Source organism: Bubalus bubalis, chromosome 5 (assembly GCF_019923935.1).
Source record: "Bubalus bubalis isolate 160015118507 breed Murrah chromosome 5, NDDB_SH_1, whole genome shotgun sequence".
Taxonomy (NCBI): domain Eukaryota; kingdom Metazoa; phylum Chordata; class Mammalia; order Artiodactyla; family Bovidae; genus Bubalus; species Bubalus bubalis.
In genome coordinates, this window is record NC_059161.1 from 48,698,524 (window position 1) to 48,717,480 (window position 18,957).

The window sequence follows — 18,957 nt, forward strand, 5'->3', positions numbered from 1 at the left end:
TAATTTGAAGAAATCAACTGTAAAATGACAATTTTGAGACATTCAGGGAAATGTGAATATAAACTTAGTCCTAGTTAATGTCACTGATAATTTTATTAAATGCTATAATACCAGTGAAGTTATTTTTTCCTAAATGCTCTTATCTCTCAGAAATAGCTACTTTAGTATTTATGGCAAAATAATTTAGTCTGTGGTTTGCTTTAAAATATTCTAACAAAGCAGGGATGGAATAATATAAATGAAGGAAGATAGGTCAAAGTTGATTGTTGAAGCTAGATGAAGGATACCTGAGAGCTCATATGTTAGTCCCTCTATTTATATTTAAAGGGGGTATATTTAAAGTCTTTCAAAATAAAAAATTTTCAATTCTACTTAGAATTTAAATTTATGTCAGTGGTATAAATTATATTAAATTTCATTAATTTGGAGTAAGGACAATCAAGGTCAGGCAGAACTAATTTTTAAATTATACTTCTAATTTTAGAATAATTGTATTTAATTTCAACAGACCGTATCTTTATTATGTGTAAGTTGATGCAATGACTTGGACTGAGACGTTTCAAAGAGTTGGTAAATAAAATATCAATTATTGCATCCAGATGTTAAACGTAACCCTTCTCATTGTCAGAGTTTCAGCACGGGCCCCAGAGGCCAAATAGTAAACAGTAAGTGTCAAGTTCCCCACTTATAAACTGAAATACTAACTAGGCTAGACCATCTACACCAGACACCAGACTTGTAAAGGGCAAAATCCAAGCTAGTTCCACCAGCATTAAATGACCACCCTCTTCTAACCTCTTAAGGGATGAAGAGACTTTGGCTCTGAGCTGTGTGTCCCTCCAAGGTGGAAGGATTGAGCATCCTTCTTTCTCACCCAAGCTTGTGGAGGGACTCCAAAAGGCCCTTGAGAGAGCATGAGGCTGGGGAGACATGCAGGTGGGTGTTGGAAAGGAGAGAAGCCATGGCAGAAATGCCCCTGTCTGTGGGCAGAGTGAGGGAAGAATCACTTAGAAGTGATCTGTACTTCCTCAATGGCAGGGCAAAGGGAAATGTTCCCAAGGACCACATGTGGACCCCATGCTGGGATGTTGCCTGGAGTTATCCAAGGACTTCATCTCAGAGCACATGCAGAGGTGGGACTACCTAGACAGGAGGTCAGAAAGTCATCCAAGAGCACCAAGCTAGAGGTGGGCTCAGAAGGGCCCCACCTGTGCAGACCACCCCTACAGAGAGCCATCGCCCAGTTACAGCCACCCTGGCCACGAGACAGGAGAGACAGGACTGCTGTCTCCCCTGTGCCACCCTCTCCTCAACCCAACCCGGAGGGGTCAGAAACTGCTGCTAGTTTGCCAGCCTGAAGTAGGCCCAAGTTCAGAAAGGGGGGAAATTCAGAATTTAAGAAAATTTGGAGGGCTTCCTGGGGGGCTCAGTGGTAAAGAATCCGCCTACCAGGGCAGGGGCTCAATCCCTGATCTGGGAAGATCCCACATGCCAAGGAGCAACAAAGGCAGAGCGCCGCAAGTCCTGAACCTGAACCCTAGAGCCCAGGAACTGCAGCTCCTGAACTGCAGCTCCTGAAGCCCGGGTGCCCTAGAGCAAGAGAAGCCCCTGCAAGGAGGAACCTGTACACTGCAACTAGAGGGTAAGCCCTGCTTGCTACAAATAAAGAAAAGCCCCCTCAGCAACGACCCAGCACAGCCAAATAAACAAATAAATTTGGAGTTTCGGTATAACCCTTAATGGGATTATAGGCCATTCCAGTGACAGATACAGAAACCAGAAAGGCTATGGGGCATATAGTTTTATCAACAGAATGAGTCCACAGATTAACAATTCAAATTACCTAGCTCCTGGTTTTTTTTTTCAATAAACCGCCTAAAATATTTCTAAATTCTTGGCAATAAAAGGGTGGTGCCTTTTAACTTCAAGAGCAAGGAAGGAAATGGCATGGATGTGACTGGAAAATAAGGGGGATGGGTGCTAAGGACTTTGATTCTTTATTTCTAAAAATGATGAAGAGCCATGGAAAGCTTTTAGGTGTGGATTACAAGACAGGATTTTCCACATTGCGGCTGCGGTGGGACAAGTGGACAGGGTGGGGTGGCTGGGAGCTGGCCTGGAGTAGAAGCAGAAAAACCAGTTAGAACACTGGTGATCTGGTTGAATGGGTGACTGGGTGACTCTGAAGTGAGTGGATATTAGACTTACTCTGATGATCCCTTCTACAGGTCTTATTGATGAATAGCTCCACAGGTGGGGGTAGTGGGATTTAGTGGGAGCAAAGAGATTATTCCTGGGTTTCTGAATTAAGCAGCTGGGTGGTGCCTTTTAACAAAAAACAAAACAGGGGAGGATGGGTGGGAAAAGTGACAAGTTTAGTTCTAAATCTGTCAAGTTGAAGAACCTGTGAGAGATCCTGGGAAAGCTGTCAGGTAGGCAGCTAGATAGCAGAGCCTGGAGTTCAAGAAGCAGAGTGGGGCCACAGGCTCCCCCGAAAGTGGGTGGCCAGTGCAGCCTGGGAGGGCTGGGCTTGAATGGACAGCAGGGCCCGAGCCTCAAGGAAATCAGGGGATTGTAGAGGAGGTGGAGGCAACAAGAAAATTTCAAAGTAGAGATCAGAAAGCAACCAAGAAGAGTGAGAAAGGATGGTGACTTCTAAGTCTAGGGAGGAATAAAACACAGTGTTAGATGTTGTTGAATGGCTAATCAAAATAAAGACTTGATTATTTCCTTCAGCATAATTCCTGGGCAGGGCACGTTGGGGATACTTCCAGTGAGATGGGCCATGAGTTGTTGGCTGTGGAAGCTGGGTGTTGAGCACATGAGGTTCACTGCACTGTTCTCTCTATTTATGTAGATGTTTGAAACTTCCCATAACAAAATTTTTTTTTATTATTTTTCCATAATAAAAATGTAGCCTTTGGATTTATTATCACAGAGACCAGTGACCTCTGCACGAATAGTTTCATGAAGGCAGAAGCCAGACTGAATGGATTAAGCAGTGGAGGCAAGAAAGAGACAGGGTGTAAACAGAGAAGAACATGGGTTTGGAAGAAGATTTTTTTTTTTTTTTCTTTTTCAGAGTGGAGAGACTGGAGCTTGGTTATATCCTGATATGGCTGAGCTGGGGGCAGGGAAATGTTGAAAAAGGAAGGAGCCTAAGAAGGTAAGGGGAGATGGAATGGGAGATTCTAGAGGCACAGAGCTTGTATCTTCTTCTTATCTAGACAGTGAGGGCACCTGAGCCAGGGAGGGAAGGTGAAGGGCTCAGAGATTTAAAAACAGTGGAGAAGGTTTGAAAAAGAAAAAACTCTGTAGGAAAACATTGTAGGGTAGTGTTGATGGTCCAAATGACATCGGTGAACATGAAAATTGCTTTGTAGGGTTTTGTTTGGTTGGTTGGTTGTTTTTCTTTGTTTGGTTTTGTTTTGTTTTATTTTTGTAGCCTGGTTCTGAGCTCACAAAAGAAGAATGTCCAGCTTCGTCAGGTTGTTGGAGGTTGGCCAAGGGTGCCAAAGGAAGAAAAATTGAACATGAGAGTTTAGGTATGTCATAGATAACTACTGTTGCAGAACAAATTACCCCCAAATTCAGCAGTTTAAAAACACAAGCAGTACTTCCCTGGTAGTCCAGTGGTTAAGAATCCACTTGCCAATGCAGGGGACACAGATTTGATCCCTGGTTCAGGGAGATTCCATATGCCGTGGGGCAACTAAGCCTGCAGGCTGCAACCACTGAAGCCCATGGGCCCTGTAGCCTGTGCTGCTGCTAAGTCGCTTCAGTCGTGTCCGACTCTGTGAGACCCCATAGACGGCAGCCCACCAGGCTCCCCCATCCCTGGGATTCTCCAGGCAAGAGTATTGGAGTGGGTTGCCATTTCCTTCTCCAATGCATGAAAGTGAAAAGTGAAAGGGAAGTCGCTCAGTTGTGTCCGACTCTTAGCGACCCCATGGACTGCAGCCCACCAGGCTCCTCCATCCATGGGATTTTCCAGGCAAGAGTACTGGAGTAGGGTGCTATTGCCTTCTCTGCCTGTAGCCTGTGGTCCGCAACAAAAGGCGCCACAATGAGAAGCGGGCGCACCTCAACTAAAGAGTAGCCCTCGCTCTCTAACTAAAGAAAGCCTGAGCAGCAGCGAAGACCCATCACAGCCAAAAGTAAACAAATAAATGAAATAAAACCCATAAGCATTTATGATCTCACACAGTAGCACACCAGCATAAAACAGTGCCATGCCAGACTTGCCCACCTCCCCTCAATAAAAGGAAACTTTCTGAGAGGGGGGCTGGGCCTGTCTTGCTCCTGTATCCTCTTGGTGTAGAGGAGTACCAGCCACATAGCAAACAATTTAAAAAAATAATAATAATCTGAAAGCAATTGAGTGAGTAAATGAGTGAAACCCACCAGAGAAAATGTCAGTTTCAATTTAATGACAAACTTTTTATTTTCATGAATGGGGGATGGAGTTTTCAAGGGTGGATTTATTAGCTTGCACAGACTTTCAATGGTTCCCTAATTGTATGCTGCTATTTTTCACCCTCTTCTTTTTCTTTTGTCAAATACAATCAGCTTATAATGCTGCTGGTGAAACAGTTCTCGGAGTTATGACTTAACATGCTGTGCTCTTGAAAAATCACCCTCAAATACAAACACAAATATCCCATTCTGAATGCAAAAGGTAAGTTCCACAAAGGATTGCTATAAAGAAAACATTCACTTAAAATCCTCGTTTCAATTCACTTTCAATAGAAAATTAGAAATGAGTCTTGGCAACAATGACAACAACAAAAAATTGATCCCTGAATGAATACAAGCATACTTAATGATTTCAACAAACTTTTTGAAAACCGCATATCTTAAGGGAAAATCCCCTTTTGAAATATTAATATTCAAAATGTTAACCTATGAAAAAATAGTAATAGCTACATTTGATTAGCTCTGGGGTTTATCCCCTTTTGTCACCATCCCACCCCCTCAGCACTGTTTGAGACAGCAGGTGGTGAGGGCCACCAAGGGGCTGGGGCTCTGTGTGGTTAGGACCAGTAAGGATCTTGGACTCATAATTCTAGCTCTGTTCTCTGTAGCTGTGTGATCATAAACCCGTCACTTGACCTCTCTGGGCCTCAGTTGTCTCCTCTGTAAACTGAGGCCTTATCAGGGTTGCGAAGGTCAGATGAGAAGCCTTTAAAACACCTGAGATGTGTGAATTAGCCAAGACTGGCTGTTGTCTGTTTTTATAGATTAGAAAACTGAGTCAGAAATGTTCAGAAATTTGCTTAAGGTTACACAACCAGCAGGCGTCATCAGAGTTTGACTCACTCCCAGAATTTGTCTCCAAATGGAGTGCCCTTTCCGCCTTACTACAATCATCTCCCATTTTAACAATGAGAGTGTATGACTGTCTTAGAAAAGGTCGAAAACAAAATACTAAAGATACACATACAGACAATCAGAAACTGACAGTAAGAATAACTGTTTTCACATTCCCCTAGTGTTCCCACCCTGGAGAGAGCAATCCCTGAAGCTTTAGAGATTTAACTAAGGTTTTAGCAGCAATAAAATACCATCGGACTTTCTTAAAATGTTTACTTATCTACTTTATTTAGCTGTACTGGGTCTTAGTTGCAGCAGTGTGTTCTTCAGCTGTGGCACGGGGGATCTACTTCCCTGACCAGGGATCCATCTCAGGCCACTGACCACCAGGGAAGTCCCGCTGTCATACTTTTAAATTATAGCTAAATACTCGTTCTTTTCGTGATCGGGACTTGTTTCTTTAACATCACTCCCTCTTTCTGGCCTCTGGAACCAGATGCAACTCTGCAGTGCGTTCCCCAAACACTGGTAATTCTCATTCAACGTAGCTGTGTTCTGTCACGTCATCAAGAAGGCTGAGTGCAGTGAATTCCTAGGGGAGATACAAGCCTTGGTTCCCATGAGCCTCCAATGACATATTTTTGTCAACCAATCAAAACAGAACCTTGTTTTATGTGCCTTTCTATTTAAATACACCTTATTTAATAGATATTGTTGATTCATTCACACTGAACTCACGGCCTGCCGCACTGTAACTCATGCCTGAGCCAAGCTTGTCCAGCACACATATTTTTCTCCTTAAGGCACATCACAACTTTCCATGGACCCTAAACAACACTGCAGCACTGCACTTGGGGGCCACTTTAAACAGCATCTGTGTGTTAGTCACTCAGTCGTGTCTGACTCTTTGTGACTCCCATGGACTGTAGCTGACTGTATAATCACCAACAAAAATGAAAAAAAAAAAAAAAGAAATGGCATTAAAGAGACCAAGGTAAGGGGCACTTTTTACAACATTTGTGCTAATTCAGAAAAGCTGCATGCAGCCTTGCTTAGCCTCAGCTGGGAACATGTGCAGTGGGCAACTCGAAATTTCCACCATTCTGTCTATGGCTATGTGTGTGTCTGTATTCAGTGGCTCAGTCAAGTCCAACTCTGTGACCCCATGGACTGTAGCCCGCGGGGCTCCTCTGTCCATGGAATTCTCCAGGCAAGAATACTGGAGTGGGTTGCCATGCCTGTCTCCAGGGGATCTTTCCAACCCAGGGAGTAAACCTGGATCTTCTGCATTGCAGGTGGATCCTTTACTTTCTGAGTCACTAGGGAAGCCTGTGTATGACTGTAAAAGTGCCACATGTATTAACTTGAGAGTTACAAATAAATTTTAGCTAGGAGGTGAATTCACAAATATGGTATCTGCAGATAACTACGGGAAAGATTGTATCTATTGGGTTGGCAAAAAAGTGCATTCAAACCCAAACTTTTTGGCCAACTCAATAGTTGGTGCAGAAGGAGGTCATGTGAAAGGGCCATGAACCCTGAGGCTGCTCTGCTGCTAAGAGGTGAACGGACATGTGTTCTAGTCAACCTCAGTTCTCTTGCCTGTAAAGTGAGGAGGCTGGATTAAAGGAGTCTAAATTTCCTCCCAGCAACAACATTCAGTGATGCAGACAAAGACCCCTCATACAGGCATAGGACATACAACTTTACCTCAACTATAAGATGTAGATTATGGAACCAAATCTGTGACTCTAGGCAAATACTTAACCTCTCTGAACCTCATTTTCTTTATGAAATGAAAACGTTTGTCTCATAGAGTTGCTAGGGGAAAAGGGAATAAGAAACAAAATCATAATATATGCAAAGTACCTAGAACATGTGTGTTCAGTTGCTCAGTTGTGTTTGACTTTTGAGACCCCATGGACTGTAGCCCACCAGGCTCCTCTGTCCATGGAATTTTCCAGGCAAGAATACTGGAGCAGGTTGCCATCTCCTCCTTCAGGGGATCTTCCCAACTGAGGGATGGAGCCTGCATCTCCTGAGTCTCCTGCATTGGCAGGCAGATTTTTTACCACTGAGCCACCTGGGAAGCCCCTACCTAGAACATAGTGAGCACTAAATGTTAATTCTTCTTTCCTGAAAATGTGTAAACACTGCTTATGAAGTTGTTCAACTGGATGCTGGGGGAAAAGGCTAATTAATAACTTCATATGGTCCAAGAATGACCAATGAGCAATGTGTTTTATCAAGAATTTATTGGTTTCTAATAAAATAAGCCAATACTGTTCCTGAGTTATCTGCCAATTAGTAGATTAAAAGTGGCCGCCCAGCCTCAGCAAGTAGTCAAAATTCTCTGCCTTACTCATTCAGTGATTCATTCATCCATGATTCCATAAATGTTTATGGACTACTTACTATATGCCAGGGGGCACTGTTCTAGGCCCTGGAGGTAAAGCCCTGCTTTCCAAGAGCTTATGAAAGTGAAAATCTGTTGCTAAGTTGTGTCCAACTCTCTTGTTGATCCCATGGACTGCAGCCCATCAGGCTCCTTTGCCCATGGGATTTCCCAGGAAAGAATGCTGGAGTGGGCTGCACTCCAGCATTGCACTCCAGCAAACCCAGGGGATCTTCCTGACCCAGGGATCGAACCCATGTCTCCTGTTTAGCAGGTAGATTCTTTACCACTGAGCCACCAGGGAAGTACCACCAGCAAAGTGCTTATAGTCAAATGTATGTGACATCAGGCAGTAAATCCATCTCATGAGATGTCTGATGACAGTCGGGGTTAAGAAGAAGCAGTGGGCTAAAGGTTCAGAGAGTAGAGGAAGGAGGGTGCTCGCTTGAGAAGATGATCAGAGACGGCCTCTTTAAGGAGCTGCATCTGAGCAAAGACCTGCCTGGTGGGAGGAGAGAACCAAGAGATAATCCAGGAAGGGGATGGCATTCAGGGCCTTGAAATCAAGAAAGAGCCTCTGTATTGGGTAAACAACGTGGAGACTGGTGGGGAAGAGTGTGGGCTCAAGAGGGGAGAGGAGTGGATAAGACCAGTGTCATAAGAGAGGCCAGCTTGCGGAGGCCAAGGACATTGTGCTAAGGACTTTAGATTTCATTCTGAACACAATGAGCCAGTTGATGGTGGTTGGTAAATTTACACTGGATGAATTTAAACTGCTTTTTGAATGTGATTATAAAAACATTTTAAACTTTTAAAGATTGTAAAATAAAATTACAGGAGACTTCCCTGGTGGTCCAGGGGTTGAGAGTCTATATGTTCACTGCAGGGGATGCAGGTTTGATTCTGGCTCCGGGAACTAAAATCCTACATACCACATGGCTTGGCCAAAAGAAAAAAAAAAAAACACAATTACCTGTTTGTCATCCCACTGAAGTAATAATAAACTATAAAGACAAACAGAATCCTCTTAGTTGCCTCTCTCCAGTCACATTCTCCTCCCTCCCATAAGAGGAAAGTGAAAGTGTTAGTCTCTGTCAGGTCCAACTCTTTGCAACCCCATGGACTGTAGCCTACTAGACTCCTCTGTCCATGGAGATTCTTCAGGTAAGAATACTGGAGTGGGTTGTCATGCCCTTCTCCAGGGAATCTTCCTGAACCAAGGATCAAACCTGAGTCTCTTACGTCTTCTGCATTGGCAGGCCGGTTCCTTACCACTAGTGCCACCTGAGAAGCCCCCCACAAGAGGAAACCCTTGCCTGAATTTGATGTCACCATTTCTAGGTGTATCTTTATGCTTTTGCTAAATGTATATGCATCCTTACATAGATACTATTATTTTTCATGAGTTGAAGCTTTATATAAATGGTATCATACTTTATATATTTTTGTGCTATTTACAATTTGTTTAGCAACATCATTGTAAAAATCATCCATGTTGTTACATTACTATTATTCATTTCATGTGATTTTTCATTTTACTGTTATTATTCACATATATGTATATACACACATATACATAGAATACACGTGTATTTTTATTGACGCTTATGCTCAGTTGAGTCCAGCACTTTGCAACCCCATGAACTGCAGCCCACCAAGCTCTTCTGTCAAAGGAATTTTCCAGGCAAGTATACTGGAATGGGTTGCCATTTCCTACTCCAGGGAATCTTCCTGACCCAGGGATCAAGCCCAAGTTGTTTGCATCTCTGGCCTTGGCAGGTGGATTCTTTACCACTGTGCCCCCTGGGAAGCATTTTATTCATGACTTTACCATAATCAATTTAACCATTCTTCTATTCAGGAACATTTAGGTTGTTCTCAGTATTTTTGCTATTACAGACATACAACTATGAGTATTCTCACATATGACTCCTACACATAAATCACAGTTGAATCTAGACAGATGCTGTTCAAAGTGGAGTTCCAAGAGGAGCAGTATCAGCATTTCCTGGGAGCTAGAAATGCAGAATCTTAGGCCCCACACCAGACCTACCAAATTAGAATCTGCATTTTAACTATATTCCCAGGAACTCTGTATACACGATGCAAGTTTAAGAAGTATTGGTCTAGAAGAAGCAGTACTTCTCAAACTATCAGTTCTGTTTTTAAATCGGTTATGAAATTTTGTAAAACACAAAAATCATATGTTTGGATATTTTAGCAACAATGAATGCTACACAAGTTTCTCAAAAGATACTCTCAATCTCTGTACCTACTTCCATGCAGCTCAATAACAATCATTTTGTGGATGGGCAGGGGTCAGCAAACCTAGGCTCTGGACTTAGAAGTGGAATCACTGAGTTGTCTCATCCTTAATTTTACTGGATAATCCCAAATTGTCTTCCAAAGTGATCATATTGGTACACACTCCCAACATCAACATATGAGAATGATGGATGTGAAACAGTATCTCACTGGTATTTTAGTTTACATTTCCTTTATTTTGGAAAACTATTTGACAGTTTCCAATAATATGCTTTTCAAATGCATAAATCTTCTAATAGTTTTATCTTCATTACTTCCATTTATAATTATTTCCAAATTTATAGTTACATAATGCTGTGATATTTAACTTATATGCAGAGTATGTGTGTGTTTCGTTGCTCGGTCGTCTCCGAGTGTTTGCAACCCCATGAACTGTGACCCACAAGGCTCCTCTGTCCACGGGATTCTCCAAGCAAGAATACTGGAGTGGATTGCCATTTCCTTCTCCCGGGGAATCTTCCCTACCCAGGGATTGAACCCAGGTCTCCTATGTTGCAGGCAGATGCTTTACCATCTGAGCTACTAGGGAAGGCCTAAAGAGTACATATGCAGAGTACATCATGTGAAATGCCAGGATGGATGAAGCACAAGCTGGTACCAAGATTGCTGGGAGAAGTATCAATAACCTCAGACATGCAGATGACACCACCCTTATGGCAGAAAGTGAAGAAGAACTAAAGAGCCTCTTGATGAAAGTGAAAGAGGAGAGTGAAAAAGTTGGCTTAAAACTCAACATTCAGAAAACTAAGATCTTTCCATGACTTTCTATCACACTTTGAACAACATCCAGACTCCCAGCCAGGGATCCAGCCCTGTGGTCCTGGCACCCCACCTCTCCAACTACATTCCCTGCATCCCCTGCAACCCACCTCACTTTAGTAACACCAGCCCCTGGATTCCCCCACAGCTTATTCCCACATGGGGTCTCTGCACCAGGTTTTCCTTTCTGCTTTTTCTTCTGCAACCAATTTCCCCAGGCTGGCTCCCTGTTTTCTGTACCTTCAGAGAGAACTTCTCTTAACACACAATCAGAAGTCATCATGAGGTACTATAATTTACAACCACATTTTAATTCTGTGCAAGCCCTACTAACTTGCTTTTCATCCATCTCCCCAGACCTGTAATAAACCCCAGGAAAGTAAGGACCTTGTTGTGCTGCTCAATATTGTATCCTCATTTCTAAGACACCATCAGGCTCAAAGCTGCCACTCAGTACGTGGCGTCATATTGACAGTCGTAAATAGTAGGCATTCCGGTAACCGTGAATTACCAGCTCTTTGACTTTGAACTTCTTTAATCTCTCAAACCATAATATAAGGATGATAATAACTCCCTGCCTATAATTACTATGAGGATAAAATGATGTCAAGTGTTCAGCAGTTCATAGTGTAAATGGTCAATAAATTATTTTCTCATCTCCCAGAGTACTTCTTGTCTGAACTTATAGATTATTTGCTGGTTTGAACTGTTAGTTTCCTCAGCCTGAATTTGTCATCTCCCAGTTGTCTCAAGGATAGAACCTCCACCTTGGCCAGGTTTCAAAAATAATGGAACAAACAAATTAGCAAATCAACAAAATATAACAAAATGAAGCAAGACTTTAAGGCTCAGGTCAACATTTGAGCCCACTGAGACAAATAATCTCCTCTGCCTATTCAGTGAGTTTATGTAGGTAACCTGGTGAAGAACAAACGTCCTCTATCCACCTATAATAGTGCTCACCTTGCTACTTCAGGGCCTTTTACTGAATATGAATAACCCCATCCACAGGTGCTTAAAATCTAGCCTAGAAGTGTTTTGATTCATAAACACACATAACGCACACAATCTGTTAAAAGGATAGAAATGAAAGATTTATGGGGTTAATCTTTAGCACTTCAATATTTCTTAAATTCTGTCTTGTTTATTTCATGAGGACATAAGCTTATTTGCTCCCATTTGAACCACTTTACTTCTGAAAAGTTAATTATACCCAGAGAGAAGTGCACTATATCCTGGTGTATCTTAGATCAATTTGAGGAATGTGTGTATTTACATATGTACACATAAACCCAAAGTAAATGTATGTTGACTTAGGTGAGGAAAAAATCATTTGTTGAAAAAGGAATTATGCTGAAACCTTTAAATATTTGTGTATTAGAAAGTTAATAAGTATTTTTCTTGTCAGGGTTTAGTACATTTACAGGAAATATGAGTAATATTTGTGCACTTTGAGATAACCTCAAATTCATATGAATAGATACCAGAAAAGAGTGTTAAAATATGAACTCAGGAGTTGTAAAAATGTGACCAAGATTTGAAAAAAAAAAAAAAAAAGGATATGGGAAGAGAGGGAGAGACAAGGATGACGGGGGATCAGTTCCCATACAACCTAGGACCCACAGGCGTAGGTAGAATTCCCAGCACACAGTGACAAGAATGAACTGAGAACTCTGCATACTCGTTTTCAGAGAAGTATTTTAACCTACTTTTGCAAATATGAGACCTAAAGCTATTCAAGAATTCATTTTCTTGAATGTATTCATTTTCGGCTGTGCTGGGTCTTCATTGCTGCTCGCCAGCTTTCTCTAGTTGCGGCACGTGGGGGCTACTCTTTGTTGACGTGCAAGGGCCTCTCATTGCGGTGACTTGTTGCATGCAGATCACGGGTTCTAAGGCATGCGGGCTTCAGTAGGTGCAGCTTGCGGTCTAGAGCAGAGGCTCAGTAGTTACCCTGAAGCATGCAAGACCTTCCCGGACCAGATTAAACTGTGTCCCCTGCATTGGCAGGTGAATTCTTAACCAGTAGACCACCGGGAAAGCCCCAAGATTTAGTTTTAACACAAACTGAAAAAAATAAGTTTTGGAGGTACAATGCTTTAGTTCTAAGGGTGGTAATATAAGTTGACGTGTATATAAAACATTAGAAACTACCTAGCATTAGAAACCAGAGAAGGCAATGGCACCCCAACTCCAGTACTCTTGCTTGGAAAATCCCATGGACAGAGGGGCCTGGTGGGCTGCAGTCCATGGGGTCGCTAGGAGTCGGACACGACTGAGCGACTTCACTTTCACTTTTCACTTTCATGCATTGGAGAAGGAAATGGCAACCCACTCCAGCGTTCTTGCCTGGAGAATCCCAGGGACAGGGGAGCCTGGTGGGCTTCCGTCTATGGGGTCACACAGAGTCGGACACGACTGAAGCGACTTAGCAGCAGCAGCAGCAGCATTAGAAACTACCTTGAATAAAATTCTATCAGTGTTTTTCTTATACTTAAAAAAAAATTCACCTCAAGTTGCTTTAAGAAGCAATTTAATCCTCACTAAGGAGCATGAGTTCTTTGAAACAATGGTTGATTACAAGTCAGGGGCCGGGAATGTACAAGGAAATGCACTGAGCACCAAAGACGATGATCTTAATTGACTGTTACACATTAAATAAATAAATTGTTTAAATCCAGAGAAGTGAGAAGCTCTTCTTTACAGACCAATGTCAGCTAATAAATGGAGATGAATTGACAAAAATAAGAATGTCCACCTTTTGGCAACCTTCAAGGTAATCATGGATTCAAAGCAAGGATCATCAAAAAATGCTAAAACCACTAGGTGAATGGATTTTTGGTAACAGAATATTTGCATGGATTTTTAATTGCAAAAAGGGAAGTGTATCTTCACAATGGTGAGTTCTGGCAGTCTCCATCTTAACTGAGGGACCAAAGTTAGGATTACCAATAGTGGGACAATATGTATTCTTGCCTGGAGAATCCCAGGGACGGGGGAGCCTGGTGGGCTGCCGTCTATGGGGTCGCACAGAGTCGGACACGACTGAAGCGATTTAGCAGCAGCAGCAGCATGTGCTTCCTGATATGATGAAATTTGAAAAACAGAACAATAGGGAATTCCCTGGTGACCTAGTGGTTGGGATTCTAGGCTTTCACTGCCATGGCTCAAGTTCAGTCTCTGGTAGGGGATCTGAGATCCTGCAAGACTTGTGGTCAAAAAGAAAAAAGGAACTATACAACAACATCTAGAAGTATTCTTGCAAAGAAAGTTTAACCTGAACTTAATCAGGCTTCTAGACTAGCACATGTCATTAAAAATATAATGTGAGCCATATATGTAATATTATAATTTTTTAGTAGCCACATTTAAAAAGTAAAAACACCAAAAGCCACAGGTGAAATTAATACAGTAATATTCTTTAACTCAATATAACCAAAATATTAGTATTTCAACATGTAATCAATATTAAAAAATATTTTACATTTTTTTTGTACATTATTCAAAATTCAGTGTGTATTTTTATACTTCATGCACATTTCAATTCAGATACTAAATTTTCATTGGAAATACTTGATATATATTTATTTAGGTTTCATAAAATTTACAGTTGAAGAAGTAGATCTGCATACTCAAGTTGTTCCAAACCTACTTAAAATTTAACCAAAAGTGGAGTCCAGCAGCTTGCTGCTCTAAAGCCATTAGAGGCCAGGTTGATGAAAAGTTTGCTTTATTTTAGATGTTGGTAACTAGGGGTCAGGGGAGAGCTGAGGCCTGTCCAAAGGCCAACTCCCCAATGGGCAAGAGCCTTTCTAGATTGAGGGAGGGGGCTACATGAAGAAACAGCACAGTCAGCTCTGACAGTCATCTTGAAATTGGCCCTCGGTCGTCTGACCCTCATTATCTCTTGATTGTTTCAAGCACAGTTAATCTTCAGCTTTAGGGTCAGCTTGTTTCCATTTCCATGAAGCCAGTTCTCAGAACTGTGGCAGCTTATGTCATGGCTACAGTCTGGCCATCATGTAGTTAACTTCTCCACCAGGCGGAGGTTTCAGTATATAAAACACAGGTCACATGATATACCTCAGAATATTATCTCTAGCCCCTGAGAAGAAACTAAAGGAACTTAATTATATTTAATGACTACATTATTATTATTTGATCTCCTTTAATAGTTTTCCATTTGCTTCTGCATTTTCTCGCTTCTCTGGTTAAACTTATTCTTTGGCTAAAGTTTTTCCACAGACAATAGGCAGGCAGAGGACAAGGGTCGGGGGGTTCTGCTCTCTTTCAAAATTTTTCCAATAGTGAAATTAAATATGAGCTTTTAAGTTTAAATTCAAATTAATTCAAGTTAAATTTTAAATCCAGTTCCTCAGTTGCATTAGCCACATTTTGGGTGCTGAATAGCCACATGAACCATGCAGCCTTAGACTAAACTTCTGTTTTATAGAAAACAAAGGGGATAGACAATTAAATGACACCAAGAGACAATCCAGAATGTGGAACAGTCTACAAAATAACTGTAGATTTTAGATTTTCTAAAAAGTAAATGTCATAAAAGACCTAAAACAGGAAGACTGTCCTAGAATAAGAGAGATTCAGTTCAGTTCAGTTCAGTTCAGTCTCTCAGTTGTATCCGACTCTTTGCGGCCCCATGAACTGCAGCACACCAGGCCTCCCTGTCCATTGCCAACTCCCGGAGCTCACTCAAACTCATGTCCATAGAGTCGGTGATGCCATCCAGCCATCTCATCCTCTGTCATCCCTTTCTCCTCCTCCCTTCAATCTTTCCCAGCATCAGGGTCTTTTCAAATGAGTCAGCTCTTTGCATCAGGTGACAAAAAAATTGGAGTTTCAGCTTCAACATCAGTCCTTCCAATGAACACCCAGGACTGATCTCCTTTAGGATGGACTGGTTGGATCTCCTTGCAGTCCAAGGGACTCTCAAGAGTCTTCTCCAACATCACAGTTCAAAAGCATCAATTCTTCTGTGCTCAGCTTTCCTTATAGTCCAACTCTCACATCCATATATGACCACTGGAAAAACCATAGCCTTGACTAGACAGACCTTTGTTGGCAAAGTAATGTCTCTGCTTTTTAATACGCTGTCTAGGTTGGTCATAACTTTCCTTCCAAGGACTAAGCGTCTTTTAATTTCATGGTTGCAATCACCATCTGCAGTGATTTTGGAGCGCAAAAAAACAAAGTCAGCCACTGTTTCCCCATCTATTTGCCATGAAGTGATGGGACCAGATGCCATGATCTTAGTTTTCTGAATGTTGAGCTTTAAGACAACTTTTTCACTCTCCTCTTTCACTTTCATCAAGAAACTCTTTCGTTCTTCACTTTCGGCCATAAGGGTGATGTCATCTGCATATCTGAGGTTATTGATATTTCTCCCAGCAATCTTGATTCCAGCTTGTGCTTCTTCCAGCCCAGCGTTTCTCATGATGTACTCTGCATATAAGTTAATAAGCAGGGTGATAATATACAGCCTTGATGTACTCTTTTTCCTATTTGGAACCAGTCTGATGTTCCACGTCCAGTTCTAACTGTTGCTTCCTGACCTGCATACAGGTTTCTCAAGAGACAGGTTGGGTGGTCTGGTATTCTCATCTCCTTCAGAGATACAATAACTAAATGTAGTGTTGGATCCTTGTTTAAAAACAATGTGCAATTAGGGAAGTTCTGTTTAGTCAAGGCTATGGGAGAAGGCAGTGGCACCCCACTCCAGTACTTTGCCTGGAAAATCCCATGGATGGAGGAGCCTGGTGGGCTGCAGTCCATGGGGTCACTAAGAGTCAGACACGACTGAGCGACTTCACTTTCACTTTTCGCTTTCATGCATTGGAGAAGGCAATGGCAACCCACTCCAGTGTTCTTGCCTGGAGAATCCCAGGGACGAGGGAGCCTGGTGGGCTGCCATCTATGGGGTCACACAGAGTCTGACACGACTGAAGTGACTTAGCAGCAGCAGCATGGTTTTTCCAGTAGTCATGTATGGATGTGAGAGTTGGACTATAAGGAAAGCTGAGCACAGAAGAATTGATACTTTTGAACTGTGATGTTGGAAAAGACTCTTGAGAGTCCCTTGTTCTGCAAAGAGATCCAACCAGTCCATCCTAAAAGAAACCAGTCCAGAATATGCACTGGAAGGACTGATGTTGAAGCTGAAACTCCAATATTTTGGCCATCTGATGCGAAGAGCTGACTCATTTGAAAAGACCTTGATGCTGGGAAAGATTGAAGGAGGAGAAAGGGATGACAGAGGATGAGATGGTTGGATGGCATCACCGACTCAATGGACATGAGTTTGAGTAAATTCCAGAAGTTGGTGATGGACAGGGAGGCCTGATGTGCTGCAGTCCATGGGGTCACAAAGAGTTGGACATGACTGAGTGACTGAACTGAACTGAAGGGAACTTTGAATATGTAGTACCTTCTGGATGAATTATGAAGTTATCTAACTTTCTTAGGCATGACAATGACATTATGATTATATCAGCGTTTGCTTTATTTCTAGGAGGGGGAATAATTTTAGAAATGCCACTTTAACCAAATATCAAGGCTGTCAGAAGAAAAAAATATGCATAGGCATGATGATCTCAAAATATTTACCTCCTGGCTGTTCATTGGAAGGACTGATGCTGAGGCTGAAACTCCAATACTTTGGCCACCTCATGCGAAAAGTTGACTCATTGGAAAAGACCCTGATGCTGGGAGGGATTGGGGGCAGGAGGAGAAGGGGAGACAGAGGATGACATGGCTGGATGGCATCACCGACTGATGCACATGAGTTTGAGTGAACTCTAGGAGTTGGTGATGGACAGGGGGGTCTGGCGTGCTGTGATTCATGGGGTCGCAAAGAGTCGGACACGACTGAGCGACTGAACTGAACTGAACTGATGCAAACTTTTTCCAGGAAGCCAGTGGAGTATATACTGCTCGGAAATGAGGGAATAAGCCAGGAAAGAGGAAGATTACATATTGAGGAAGCAGATGATTTCCAAGTAGGCATGAGATGATGAGAACCCCCAGGATGGTATTTGGGAATCAGTCTTAGCAAGCAACCATTACAGACTGAACCAAGAGGAGACAAGCTCCAGGAAAGATGCCTTTTAAAATAAAATGACATGCAGATTATACAATTTTTTTACTATATTGTGGGGATTTTTACAACTCTTTAGAAAAATTTTGAGAGAAAAATTCATGAGAGGTGCATTCAGTGGCATATTGATAAACTACCTGTTTGAGAAGGGGGAAGGTAGAAAAAATGGAAGAAAGAAGCTCTGATCTGTAGCACTTGTTGACTTCTGTGGCATAAATGTTCCACTATAGCAAAATTCAAGTAACCAGGATGAAGTCACTGAACAAAGAGTTGGCAAGAAATGTGTATAATTGACTCTTAACAACCAGTAAAGGGGGCTGTAGGGAAGAGCATGTAATACGCAATTGTCCCAAGAGCCAAATGTCCTATCAACCAAATGAGTATTATATACTAAATTTTAGATAATCTCTTATGAAAAAGAAAAGGAAGGAAGGATCAACAAGAGCTAGCTTCAACAAAATTAAGCAAACAAACATAGCAGTTATTAACTCCAGGAAAAATCAAAAATTTTATAAGAATGAAATGAAATCATAGTATCCCACATGATTCAGCTATGACCACTTGCATTGCCATAATAATGTACATACTGAATGTTTATTTAGCTTTTGGAAGTGCGACACAACCATATTGAGAGAATGAGGAAAGGGGAAAGGAGTAGAAAAGAAGGATACATTTTTATTATCAATAGATAATGCCTAAAATTGAAAAAATAAGAAATAGGAGAATGAGTATTTTTACTTAGAAATACAAAAGTAAACTACCAGAAGAAAGAGCCAGAAAAGATAAAAGTCACTGCCTGTGGGGTGCAGACCTCCAGAACGGAGAGAAATGTGGTGGAAAACAACTGATTTTCCTATCAGTTGCTATAGTACCATTTCGCTGAAGCACACGCTCACGTACACACATGCAAAGACACACGGAAATAGGGAAGAAGAGCGGGAAAATTCAGACTGCTGGTTACATAGGGTTGACTGAGCCCATTTTTCTTTTTACCACCCCTTTCTCCAAAACCCACTGAAATGAAAAAAGCAATGTAAAAATAAAAATAAATTGA

At 41.8% G+C, this 18,957-nt stretch overlaps 1 long non-coding RNA gene across 1 annotated transcript; it reads left to right on the forward strand.

Moving 5' to 3' along the window:
• The first annotated feature begins 435 nt into the window (after positions 1-435).
• Positions 436-9,142, forward strand: LOC123333707. Its single transcript, XR_006551182.2, has 4 exons — positions 436-3,166; positions 3,446-3,545; positions 4,570-4,678; positions 8,968-9,142. It is a non-coding gene; the product is annotated as an uncharacterized LOC123333707 (long non-coding RNA).
• Positions 9,143-18,957: the final 9,815 nt, after the last annotated feature.